This window comes from Microplitis demolitor, chromosome 7, assembly GCF_026212275.2.
Source record: "Microplitis demolitor isolate Queensland-Clemson2020A chromosome 7, iyMicDemo2.1a, whole genome shotgun sequence".
Classification (NCBI taxonomy): Eukaryota; Metazoa; Arthropoda; class Insecta; order Hymenoptera; family Braconidae; genus Microplitis; species Microplitis demolitor.
The window spans coordinates 15588772-15603019 of NC_068551.1; the positions used below are offsets into that span (position 1 = coordinate 15588772).

The window sequence follows — 14248 nt, forward strand, 5'->3', positions numbered from 1 at the left end:
TTAACTCATTCAAATAATTAATACAATCTATGATTTTTTACACAATGTAGAAAAAATATCAATAATCAATGTATAATAAAATTGATCATAATAAAGAGTATTCAATTGTCAAATAATGTTGATCGTACTTTGTCAACGGCCATATCATGCTGAATTCACCAGTTCTCGTCTGATCACTGAAGTTAAGCAGCATTGAGCGTGGTTAGTACTTGGATGGGTGACCGCTTGGGAACACCACGTGCTGTTGGCATTTCTTTTTTTTTTTTTTAATTTGTATTTGCTAAACACTAAAGTTATATATTTTTTTTTGCTAATTAAAAATAGTTTTTTTTTTCCATCATGTCATTTTTGATTAAATCACATATTATTAGATACATCTCATAAGCACATAAGTTGATCAACTAAAACATTATTCTATTGAAAATTCGACTGAATTTTAATGAAAAAAAAAAAAATAAGCCTTATCACTTGACATTTGATGAGAGTTCGTATAAGATGAGATTAACTTATAAAAACAACTGTTGCTTGTGTACACTAATTTTTTGAATAGCTGATGATAAACCAAAAAAAATTTCACTTGATTTTGTCTTTAATCAAGTGGAATGAAATCGAATGAAAATAATAATTAAAAAAAGATTAAATTATACAAATATGTACAAAAATTATAATATCGAAATTCGATCCAGTGCTGATATCAGGTAATCTAGTGCTAGTATATGTTTCATTGGTCCAGCAATTTTTTTTTTAAACTTACCTGATAATTTATATTGTTTTTATCATTATTCAAGTTCACTGCGCATATACTGCAAATGATAATTACAAATTTCATCGGAGCAGTTAATCGTTGTGTAACATTAATGAAATTAGATATCTACAATGAACTGACAGCCGTGAAGCACCATGAAAACGTAAATTTTTCTTTATTATCGACCACTACTTTGATAGATTTCATGCGACCCTCAACGGTATTGTGTATATGAAACTTTGCTGAAGCATTGCAAAATTATGTATTGTGTTTATTTTAAGCCACATGAATACTCAAGCCTAATTTATTCAAATAACTGATACAGTTAATGATTTTTTATACAATGTTGAAAAAATATCGATAATTAATGTATAATAAAACTGATCATAATAAAGAGTATTCAATTGCCGAATAATGTTGATCGTACTTTGTCAACGGCCATATCATGCTGAATTCACCAGTTCTCGTCTGATCACTGAAGTTAAGCAGCATTGAGCGTGGTTAGTACTTGGATGGGTGACCGCTTGGGAACACCACGTGCTGTTGGCATTTCTTTTTTTTTTATTCCTGCATTCGCTAAACACTAAAATTATATTTTTTTCTTTGCTAATCGAAAATAGTTTTTTTTTTTCCAATATGCCATTTTTAATTATATCACATATTATTAGATACATCTTATAAGCACATAAGTTGATCAATTAAAACATTATTTTATTGAAAATTCTACTCAATTTTAAGTAAAAAAATTAAGTCTTATAACTTGACTTATGATAAGAGTTTGTATAGGATGACATTTACTCATAAAAACAACTGTTGCTTGTGTACATTAATTTATTGAATAGTTATTGATAAACAAAAAAATTTAACTTGATTTTGTTTCTAATTGAGTGAAATCAAATCGAACGAAAATATCAATTAAAAAAAAAAGAAAAATGAAATTATACAAGTATGTAGAAGAATTATAATATTAAAATTCGATACAGTACTGATATCAGGTAATCTAATGCTAGTTTATATTTTATTAGTCCAGCGATTTTTTTTTTTGAAACTTACCTGATAATAATCCATGCAATCTCTGTTTAATATTATTTTGTAATGCACAAAAAGGGGGCAAAACAGTATACTCTGTAAGTTGATTGGATTTTTTTCTGTCGTATCTGAGTCTGCTATTGTGAAATGATTTTAGCATGCTATCATTGATTACTTAAATTTAATAAACGAGAATAAATGGCAAATATCTAAATCTGTCCAGTTTTTAAATTTATTCCTCGATCTTATAAATTTATTGCTAAATTAATAACAAACAAATATATATATAATTACTATTAAAACAAAAATTATCGCTCGACCAGGGATTTTAACCCTGGACTCTCAGATTAAAAGTTTGATGCTTGACTTTTTTTCTTTTAAGAAGTTGATTTGCGCGTGGAAAAATACAATTTCATGTAGTTTCTACAATAATTAGCTACACCTTTTTGTTCTTTATTCTGCAAGGAAGCTTTATTCTTCAAGTAATCGTGAAAATACTGAGTTTTGTGGAGTAAATACATAAAAAACCATCATAAACTCGATGGTAACTTACCCTCCATTTCTTTCAGCAATTATCTGTATGCATTGGAATCCTTACTATTATTTTTTACAGCTTTTACCACTCAAGGTCGTAACGAATTTCTTCGGGCATTAAATCGCTGAATAGTTTTTATAAAGATGTTAACGATAAACTGACAGCCATAAATTATTATAAAAATGCGAATCTGTTTACATTGAATAGGATACAACTATTATCTTCTCTATCGACCACTACTTTGGTAGATTTCATACTATCCTCAATATAGTATCACTTATGTGAAACTTTGCTATTGCATTATTAAATTGTGTATTATAATATTCGTAAGCCAAATGAATACTCAAGCTCAACTTATTCAAATAACTGATTCTGGTAATGGTTCCTTGTATTCCATTGAGAATTTATTGATAGTCAATGTAAATTAGAAGTTATTGTAATTAAAAGTAGTCAAATCCCGAATTATGTTGTTCATACCTTGTCAACGGCCATATCATGCTGAATTCACCAGTTCTCGTCTGATCACTGAAGTTAAGCAGCATTGAGCGTGGTTAGTACTTGGATGGGTGACCGCTTGGGAACACCACGTGCTGTTGGCATTTCTTTTTTTTTTTTTAATTTGTATTTGCTAAAGACAAAATTTATATTTTTTATATGAATTGAAAAATGATTTTTTTTTTTTTAACATGCAATTTTCAATTGGTCTATATAATTTCGAATGATATTCGTTAGTATGTAATACAGTGGGAAGTAATATAATGAATTGAAAAGAATTTTCGTCGAATTTTGGGTGAAAAATCAATACACAAAAAAAACATTTACATAAATTCTTGTGGTGGGATAAACCGGTGTTTATCATAATTAAATGTAGTGTCATTATAACGCAAATTAGTTAAATTTCGAATTATGTTCTTCATACTTTGCCGACAGCTATATCTCGCTGAATTCACTAGTTCTCATCAACCCCTATGTCGACAAACTAATACATCAGCTTCAAAGTACCAGAAAACTACTGAAACAAGAGTATAAAAGTTCAATCAACAACTACTGGACTTTTCGGTTAAAAAATATATCTATTAAAGTTTTCAAGACTATGTTCCGATTATAAATCAAATATTTAGACCCAAAGAGAAAAAAGAAATACCTGATTTAGAAATGGAGACATCAAAAGAAGACCTACTAATCAGAGCAAACATCGATCCGGATCATTGCAAGATAAGTTCTACGGAAGAGTACTACATCATAGATGGACTACTAAAACTTAACGTATTAGGCCAACACTTTGCTTTAATACATTCGCAGAACGGCAATCTGGGTACTGAGGCGTTGAAAAACTTGGTAAATTCCAAAATAGATAAAATAAAAGAAGAAATTGATGAGGATAAAAACTTGGGTATTACATTAACTAGCTTCACTGATGAAAAAACATCCTGCTATCTGACGAGTTACCTAGATTACTTCACCAATTATCTAGACTTAGTGAAAATTTTCCGTAAACTTAACAATAAAAGGTCTTCAGGACCAGACAAAATCCCAAACGTCGTGCTCAAGAATATACCAGCTTTAATAATACAAGAATATTGCATCATATTCAACAACGTTTTGAACCACACGTACTTTCCTGATAAATGGAAAAAAGCAGATGTGATTGCAATAAAATAAACCTAACTAAAACGAAAAAGACCCAAGTAGCTATAGGCTAATCAATTTATTTTCCAACATAGGCGAAGTATTTGAGATTGTCATCAATAACTCAATAACTAAGTTCTGCAATCAAAACAATATTATCCCTGATCATCAATTTGGGTTTTAACGCAAGCTATCAACAGTTCACACCATTACTAAATTTACATCGGACAACTATGAAGCATTGATCAACGGTAAGTGCGTAGGTGCGTGTGCAATTAATTACAATAAAGCCTTTGACACCGTCTGGATTGGAGGATTCATATTTAAGTTATTAAATTAAAAATTCTGTAATTATATTATTAAAATGATCTGGTGTAACCGTGCGTTTCTGATTTTTCGACTTGAAAATCGAGCGCCTAAATCTAACTGATTCTACGGCCATCTATTATGATACTTGTATCTTAATTAACAGTCCTCAGTTACCTGGGGCCATGTCAGAGCCCCCCTAGATCAAATTCTATTTGAATTTAGACGACAGTGGGGTAGTTCCACGCCTCCATAATTCGTACATAAAAAGGGCCAGCAAACACTTGCTCGAAGACTTAGGCCCTGGCTATCATTTAGAGTAGACTGATGACGCTTGGCAAGGTACTCTACTCTATTACCAGAACTGAAGTTTGAGAATTGCAAATGGATTAGTGATCCGAAAATTTCTTTGCTGTGTCGTTTAAAATTTATTGAATTGAAACTTGTTCATTAAAATACTTGGTGTTGCCTTGACATACCAGACTTAATATTAAAGCTGCAATTTCGTTTACCTGGTTATACGTACAAACCAAAGTGTAATAAGTGAGTGGTGGTTTGCTTTTGTGATTCTACGACTACCTGCTGACGCTGATTCCGGAGCCCGAGGGACTATTAGACATCAACATCATCAGGACCAAGGTGAGATGAATCGTCGACCAGTGCCACCAGTAAATCGACCAAAGTTCCGATAAGTTTCTGAATAAATCTGGTATACATACATTATAATTCTTTCTCTTCAACGTAGCGTAATTTTAATTAATTATAAAATTTATTCCCAACCACGTCTAATAATTCTTTACGCATCCAAATAATAAATTAATTTACTGCTAAACGCTTACTTTCCAACCAATAAATTATAAAATAAAATTGATAAAAGCGGAAACTATTGTGTAACTAAAATTGTGATTTGGTTAAATAAACTTTATAATATATAAATTGAGTCTCTTTAATCAAATTTTCTTATCACCAGCGTCACTTAGAATAAATTATTTTCAGCTGCTTGTCCAGTACAGAACGAGTCTACCTACTCCTAAGATCTATTTTCCCGTTTTCCGAACCAGCAATAAAATAATCATTAATTAATATTTATATTTAATACTTTACAATTAATTAATTTAAATTATTCGGGAAAATTTCATTAACTGTGGTTCGTGGTTATTAGACACGGAATAACCAGGGCCCACCGTTATACTGGAATATGATAGATGGTAGAAGCTTTCAAGTCACAGACGGCGCCTTATCCGGTAGCGTAATCTTTAAATTAGTCAACGGTTTACAATAAGAAATAGTATCAGCTCCTAACCTCTTTAAAATATGTACAACGGCAAAATACTGACACTGCGCGATATCAACAACAAAGTACTATCTAATTGGCGAGACGTAACTCCTAGTTGTGATAATCAAAATGTACCTGAAAAAAAAAAAAGAGAGAGAGACATTTCAACAAGTGTTGAAGCCATAGCGTTTGCAGACGACGTACTAATATACGTGATAGGCAAAAACATGAGTGCAATACAAGAGAAGCTCCAATCGACTGTCGAACTCGTGCAGTTCTACAGTACAATTGGCGATTAAAAATTAACGGATCCAAGTAAGAAACAATTCTGTTTAGGTCTAAAATGTCATAATTATCCAAAGAAAATAGAAAAAACTGGTAAACTTTTAATATTACTATTCAAAGTACAAGAATACCCCCCAAGTCATCAATTCGATACCTTACACAAAATAAATCGACTCTTCTGCAATAAACATTTAAACTCTTCAGTTAAAGTAACATATTATCAATCATTAATTCGTCCATTGCTAACGTACGGTTGTCCAGTCTGGTTCAATCAAAGCGCAGCAACTATGGAAAAACTGAGAGCATTTGAAAGGAAGTGCCTATAATCGTATACCAGATTATATAGATCTGTAGAGAGTAATCATAAGCGTTATATATGTAGTCAAACACTCAATGACCGAGCAGCAATACCTAGGATTGACTCGTTCATACTGAAACTGACCAGGAATCATTGGGCAAATGCACTGCTCATCAAAACAAACAAGGTAATTGAGTCTATGCTCACCACGCCAGATGACTATATTGACGGTACCCTACAAACCGGCTATATACCACAATAAGCAATTATATACCACATTGCTAAAAAAAAAAAAAACAACAATTGGCGATAATGTATGATCCCAAAGAAATTGCAAATGGATCCAGTTCATTTTGATGCTATAGTAAAACGCTTTCAAAGATCGACGAAGAAGACAGATATAGAAAAAAATACTATAAAATACACTTGGCTTATGAAAGAAGAAAACTCTACTCAATTTTAAGTAAAAAAAAAATAAGTCCTATTACTCTAGATATAATAAGAGAATGTATAGGATGTAATTAACTCATAAAAAACAACTGTCGCTTGTGTACATTAATTTTATGAATAGCTGATGATGAACAAAAAAAAATTTCACTTGATTTTGTCTTTAATCAAGTGGAATGAAATCGAATGACAATAATAATTAAAAAAAAATTAAATTATACAAATATGTATAAGAATTATAATATCAAAATTCGATCCAGTGCTGATATCAGGTAATCTAGTGCTAGTATATGTTTTATTGGTCCAGCGATTTTTTTAACTTCCCGCTAAGAAAATCGACTATTTTCAAAAATTTCGGAAAGTTATTGTTTTCATCCCGATTTTCGAAAATCGAGTTTTCATCAGATGTCGACGTTTTGAGGTCCTAGGAAGCTATTCTGACTATTTTCAGAATGATGTCCGAGTGTGTGTGTGTGTGTGTGTGTGTATATGTAAACTCTTTGTAACTTTTGAACTAATGAATCGATTTGGATGGTTGAGGTGGCAATCGAAAGAGCTTGTTGGCCATCAACTTCCCTGAAAATTTCAGATCATTTGATCAAATAGACTCGAAAATATTTGCGAATTACGAAAAAAAAAATATTTTTTTTAGTTTTTTATTGGTTTCTCAGAAATGACTCATACGATCGACTTCAAAATCTAATTAGCTCTAGTACTCAATAAAACGCGTCAATTGCCACCTCAAACATCAAAATTGGATAATTTGTTCTAGAGATATCGTAGGAGAAAGAAATGCTAAAAATGTTTTTTTTCGAAAATAATGGTATACAAAAGTATTTTCGAGCTCGAAGAGCTCGAAAATGTATTTACAGCAATGTCTTCGAGTTTAAGGAACTCGAACACAGCGGGGTTTTGGGGCTAGCCCGCAATGTCAACCAATAGACGTATTTTTTTTTAAACTTACCTGATAATTTACATTGTTTTTATGATTATTCAAGTTCACTGCGCATATACTGCGAATGATAATTACAAATTTCATCGGAGCAGTTAATCGTTATGTAACATTGATAAAATTAGATATCTGCAATGAACTGACACCCGTGAAGCACCATGAAAACGTAAATTTTTCTTTTTTATCGACCACTACTTTGATAGATTTCATGCGACCCTCAATGGTATTGTGTATATGAAACTTTGCTGATGTAAGTAAAATTATGTATTGTATTGGTCTTAAACTTGATGGCTACTTAGGCTTAACTCATTCAAATAATTAATACAATCTATAATTTTTCACACAATGTAGAAAAAATATCAATAATCAATGTATAATAAAATTGATCATAATAAAGAGTATTCAATTGCCGAATAATGTTGATCGTACTTTGTCAACGGCCATACCATGCTGAATTCACCAGTTCTCGTCTGATCCCTTCAATTTCCATAGATAGGTTTTTTATACTTATTTTCCTATAAAATATTATAATGTTCTTGAAAAATCGCATACGAATACATGATCACAAATGTACAAATTAAAAGAAAATAATTAATTTAATACAACTAACTCCATATCTGTAGGTGAATCTGTTCTTTAGAAGGAACTACAATATATGACAAAGCTAAAGCCAAGTATATATGTTTAAGCAAATGTATATATATGTATATAAAAACCATATGAATAAATAAATAATATAAAAAAAAAAAAAAAAAGTTCTCGTCTGATCACTGAAGTTAAGCAGCATTGAGCGTGGTTAGTACTTGGATGGGTGACCGCTTGGGAACACCACGTGCTGTTGGCATTTCTTTTTTTTATTCTTGCATTTGCTAAACACTACAATTGTATTTTTTTTTATTTTTTGTTAATCAAAAATAGTTTTTTTTTTTTTTTTTTTTTCAGTATGCCATTTTCAATGAAATTACATATTATTATATACATCTCATTAGTACATAAGTTGATCAACTAAAACATGATTTCATTGAATATTCTACTGAATTTTAAGTAAAAAAAAAAAAATAAGCCTTATCACTTGACATTTGATGAGAGTTCGTATAAGATGAGATTTACTCATAAAAACAACTGTTGCTTGTGTACACTAATTTTTTGAATAGCTGATGATGAACAAAAAAAATTTACTTGATTTTATTTCTAATTGAGTTGAATGAATTTAAATGAAAATAATAATTAGAAAAAAATTATACAAATATATACAAAAATTATAATATAAGAACTCGATACAGTGCTGATATCAGGTAATCTAGTGCTAGTATGTTTTATTGCACTAGCGGTTTTTTTTTTAAACTTACCTGATATTTTATATTGTTTCTATGATTATTCAAGTTCACTGCGCATATACTGCAAATGATAATTACAAATTTCATCGGAGCTGTTAATAGTTGTGTAACATTGATAAAATTAGATGTCTGCTATGAACCATCAGCCGTTGGGAATAACCATCAAAACGTGAATCTCTTTTGAACAAATAGCATACAAATATTTTCTTCTTTAACGACCGATACTTTGGTAGATTCCATACAATCCTCAATGGTATCGCGTATATGAAACTTTGCTACTGTAAGTAAAATTATGTATTGTATTAGTCTTAAACTTGATGAATACTTCGGCTTAACTCATTCAAATAACTAATACAATTTATGATTTTTTATACAATGTTGAAAAAATATCGATAATTAATGTATAATAAAACTGATCATAATAAAGAGTATTCAATTGCCGAATAATGTTGATCGTACTTTGTCAACGGCCATATCATGCTGAATTCACCAGTTCTCGTCTGATCACTGAAGTTAAGCAGCATTGAGCGTGGTTAGTACTTGGATGGGTGACCGCTTGGGAACACCACGTGCTGTTGGCATTTCTTTTTTTTATTCTTGCATTTGCTAAACACTACAATTGTATTTTTTTCTTTGCTAATCGAAAATAGTTTTTTTTTTTTCCAATATGCCATTTTTAATTGTATCACATATTATTAGATACATCTTATAAGCACATAAGTTGATCAATTAAAACATTATTTTATTGAAAATTCTACTCAATTTTAAGTAAAAAAATTAAGTCTTATAACTTGACTTATGATAAGAGTTTGTATAGGATGACATTTACTCATAAAAACAACTGTTGCTTGTGTACATTAATTTATTGAATAGTTATTGATAAACAAAAAAATTTAACTTGATTTTGTTTCTAATTGAGTGAAATCAAATCGAACGAAAATATCAATTAAAAAAAAAAGAAAAATGAAATTATACAAGTATGTAGAAGAATTATAATATTAAAATTCGATACAGTACTGATATCAGGTAATCTAATGCTAGTTTATATTTTATTAGTCCAGCGATTTTTTTTTCTTGAAACTTACCTGATAATAATCCATGCAATCTCTGTTTAATATTATTTTGTAATGCACAAAAAGGGCGCAAAACAGTATACTCTGTAAGTTGATTGGATTTTTGCTGTCGTATCTGAGTCTGCTATTGTGAAATAATTTTAGCATGCTATCATTGATTACTTAAATTTAATAAACGAGAATAAATGGCAAATATCTGTCCAGTTTTAAAATTCATTCCTTGATCTTATAAATTGTGTTTGATAAATTTATAGAAAACAAATAAATAAATAACGACCGATTAGCGTTAAATAGCAAAAGTTAGTTATCGATTAAAAAAATTAAATTAACCAGATATCCGATAGTGAACCTTTAAAATATGCTTTTAAAGTTAGACGTACATATTAAGCCGCGGTAATACCCATGCTTATCCTTTTTAATTAATATAAAAATTGACCATCAATTAATATTATTTTTAAAAACCATTTACTTGCTCTTCCGATATTTTTTTATTAATTTAATTTTTACTCCGACCTTTGGAATGATGTCATTGATAATACTCGGCTACGAGTTACTCGGCTATTAGTTGGTCTAAAATTATAAACGTTAAAGTCAATTGTATAAAAGTTAAAGCCAATTGACATTAAAACACGTTAGGTAAAGATGTCCATTTAATTATAATTCATATTTATTTGCAACCAAAAATTAAAATTATTGAAATAATAAATATACCTGTTCACGGAAAAAAGAAAACAGGAATAATTACAGTAAAAAATCTAAAAAACACGACTTCGATCTTAAAACTATATAAATTAAAATGAGCACTCGAATTTTTACTTCATATACAATAAAAAAATGTTTGCAATTTAAACAGTATGTTTTACATTTTTTAAATATAAATCAAACACAACAAAATGTAAATGTATTATTGTTCTTTGATAAATGAAATTTTCTTGCTTTAAAAATTATTTATTCCTCTTAAAAATTGTAAAAATTATCATTTGCCAGAAATGTAGCAATTAAAATGTCGAATTATATAATTTATCAGCTTATAGAGTAAAATTGTAAGTGTTAACAATCAATTATATAAATTATAATGGATAAAAAGCAATTATTACATCTCACACTGTAATTTTAAAAGTATATACATTAAGTCCATTCGGTACTTTGGCAATCACGAGTCTTTACAATTTAAAATGTAAAATTTGTATTGCTCAATTTTTTCGTTCATAAATTATGACTTTATAGAATTTTTTTTATATTGATGTTTATTTTCCTATCATAAAATTAATCAGAATATTTTTTAATTCGACAAAACAAAAGTATGTAGTTTTTGTTAATCATTTGTTTGAATCTTTTAATCATTTTAAGATTAATAATCGGATGCTTGATCCCAATAACTTCGGGCATTCTGGGAATACTCATGTAAATTTCTATGAATTAAATCGTATGACATCTTACTCGCCATGAAGTAACGACATACATTACAATGCAGAATATAGAATTTATTACGCTCGAGCATCTACCGAAAAATAATTGGTAGCTGCTTTCAATTATTTTCAACTTCCCGCTTAGAAAATCGACGATTTTCAAAAATTTCGGGAAGTTATTGTTTTCACCCCGATTTTCGAAAATCGAGTTTTCATCAGATGTCGACGTTTTGAGGTCCTAGGAAGCTATTCTGACTATTTTCAGAATGATTTCCGAGTGTGTGTATGTATGTATGTATGTGTGCGTGTGTGTGTGTGTGTGTGTGTGTGTGTGTGTGTGTGTGTGTGTGTGTGTGTGTGTGTGTGTGTGTTTGTGTTTGTGTTTGTGTATCTAAACTCTTCGTAACTTTTGAACTAATGAATCGATTTGGATGGTTGAGGTGGCAATCGAAAGAGCTTGTTGGCCATTAACTTTCCTGAAAATTTCAGATTATTTGATCGAATAGACTCGAAAATATTTGCGAATTACGAAAAAAAAAAAAATTTTTTTTTTAGTTTTTTATCGATTTCTCAAAAACGACTTATACGATCGACTTCAAAATCTAATTAGCTCTAGTACTCAATAAAACGCGTCGATTGCCACCTTAAACATCAAAATCGGATAATTCATTCGAGAGTTATCGCGGGAGAAAGAAATGGTGAAAAACGGTTTTTTCTAAATATTTTCGAAACGACTGACGCGATCGATTTCAAATTTTAATCAGCTCTAGAATTCAATAAAACGCGCCGATTGCCTCGTCAACTATCAAAATCGATTGATTATTTCAAAAGATATCGGCGTTGAAAAGTTAAAAAAATAACATTTTATGTTATTTTTTCCGGATAAATCATAATATAACGTACTAAAATGTGCCTGATATCATACCAACTCATCTTTTTTATGGTTTCTTTTGATCATATAATGTCATCGAACTTGGTTTTTAGTTTAAATCATATTATCAACAAAAAAATCGATAAGTCGTAGTTTTTAATATTTTTATCGGATATTTCATATTTTATTGTTTCTTACATGAGTCAGAACTTATATAAATCTTGATTTCGATCCCTGACTTTGATTTCTGCCTCAATACACTTATTTTACTGAACATAATCAGGAACTAAATTTCAAAAACCGCTTCATTGATGATTTTCCATTCTTAAATTTTCAAACTTCAGCATAACAGGTAACTTGTTAGAGCTTGAAAAGATCGTAAAAAAACAGTTGCACGTGATAGCATTTTCGAGCTCGAAGAGCTCGAAAATATATCTACACTAATGTTTTCGAGCTCTTTGAGGTCGAAAACAGCGGGAAGTTTTGGGGCTGGCCCGCAGGGTCAACCGACGCCCACATTTTTTTTTTAATGTGTTTAGCTTTAAAATTTAGTCATATATTGCTCATATAAATAGCTTGAAAATTTGAAACAAAAAATAGATAACAATTAACAAAACAAAAATTATCGCTCGAACAGGGACTTGAACCCTGGACCCTCAGATTAAAAGTCTGATGCTCTACCGACTGAGCTATCCAAGCCTCTAAAAATCGAAATCTCAATTACTCAAGTCAACCACAAGTACATGAACAATATAAATAAATAAAGTATATTTTGAAATAAATTACCAATTGCATGGTTTTTTATTTATTTTATTAACTTCGATCATCAAACGCAGAATCTGGATTATACTCGCATCAAAAATTGATAATTTGGTCAACCATTAAAAGTCTACAGGTCACTTTACAAGTTAATTTTCATAGCTTGTAGACTGGATTTCCCGTGGACAGCATACTGTGGCTCTTGCTCGGAAAATAAAGATTCGGTCCAGGAAGAAGAAGACCGTTCTTGAAATCAGAAATAATCAAATTTACAGGTTTATTTCCCGCTAAGAAAATTGGAAATTTTTAAAAATTCGGAATGTTTTTTTTTTACCTCGATTTTCGAAAATAAAGTTTTCAGCAAATACTGACGATTTAAGGTCCTAGGAAACTATTCTGACCATTTTCCGAATGATGTTTGAATGTGTGTGTGTGTGTCTGTGTGTGTGTGTATGCTTGCTATAACTTTTTTAATTAGTTAAATGATCAGAATGGTTTTTGCGGCAATCGAAATAACTTGTTGGCCGTCAACTTTTCTGAAAATTTCAGATTGATTAATCAATTAGACTCTAACATGTAAAAAAAAAAGTACGAAAAAAAAAACTTTTTTTTTTTTAAATTTCTCAGGGATGACCCAATCGATTAATTTCGAAATCTTATCAGCTCTAGAACTTAAAAAAAATGCGTTAATTGCCGCCCCAGCCATCTTAATCGGTTCATTCCTTCAAGAGAAATCATAGAAGAAATAAATGCTAAAAAACGGTTTTTTCTAAATATATTCAAAACAGCTGAACTGTTCGATTTCAAATTTTAAGCTTCTCTAGTATTCAATAATACGTGCCGATTGTCATATTAAACCTCGAAATCGGTTGATATTTTCGAAATTTATCAGCGTCGGGAAGTTTAAAATTAATATTCTATGTTATTCTTCGTGGATAAATCGAAAAAGATGTTTTAAGCGGAAAAAGTTTCCAATAAAAAAAGTCTTGACTTTCCATTCTCTATCTAAATTATTCCATAATGTAATTTAATATAAAAAATGGGTCTACACACAGCATTTCGGCTACTATTGACTCTGAAAAAAATTTAATGTCTGTAATGAACTGACAGCCGTGAATTGCTATGAAAAGGTGAATCTGTTTTTAACACAAAGCATACAAATATTTTCTTTTTTATCAACCATTACTTTAATAGATTTCATACGATCCTCAATGATATCGTGTATATGAAACATTGCTGATGCATTTTAAAATCATGTATTGTGTTGTTCTTAAGTCAAATGAAACCTCAAGTTTAA

General features: G+C 30.1%; 5 non-coding genes across 5 annotated transcripts; 4 read left to right on the forward strand and 1 right to left on the reverse strand.

Moving 5' to 3' along the window:
* The first annotated feature begins 131 nt into the window (after positions 1–131).
* On the forward strand, positions 132–250 carry LOC128668288 (5S ribosomal RNA). Its single transcript, XR_008404049.1, has one exon. It is a non-coding gene; the product is annotated as a 5S ribosomal RNA (ribosomal RNA).
* Positions 251–1175: 925 nt separating this feature from the next.
* Positions 1176–1294, forward strand: LOC128668290 (5S ribosomal RNA). Its single transcript, XR_008404051.1, has one exon. It is a non-coding gene; the product is annotated as a 5S ribosomal RNA (ribosomal RNA).
* Positions 1295–2789: 1495 nt separating this feature from the next.
* LOC128668291 (5S ribosomal RNA) lies at positions 2790–2908 on the forward strand. Its single transcript, XR_008404052.1, has one exon. It is a non-coding gene; the product is annotated as a 5S ribosomal RNA (ribosomal RNA).
* A 6393-nt stretch (positions 2909–9301) lies between these two features.
* LOC128668292 (5S ribosomal RNA) lies at positions 9302–9420 on the forward strand. The gene has a single exon (XR_008404053.1). It is a non-coding gene; the product is annotated as a 5S ribosomal RNA (ribosomal RNA).
* Positions 9421–12818: 3398 nt separating this feature from the next.
* On the reverse strand, positions 12819–12891 carry Trnak-uuu (transfer RNA lysine (anticodon UUU)). The gene has a single exon. It is a non-coding gene; the product is annotated as a tRNA-Lys (tRNA).
* Positions 12892–14248: the final 1357 nt, after the last annotated feature.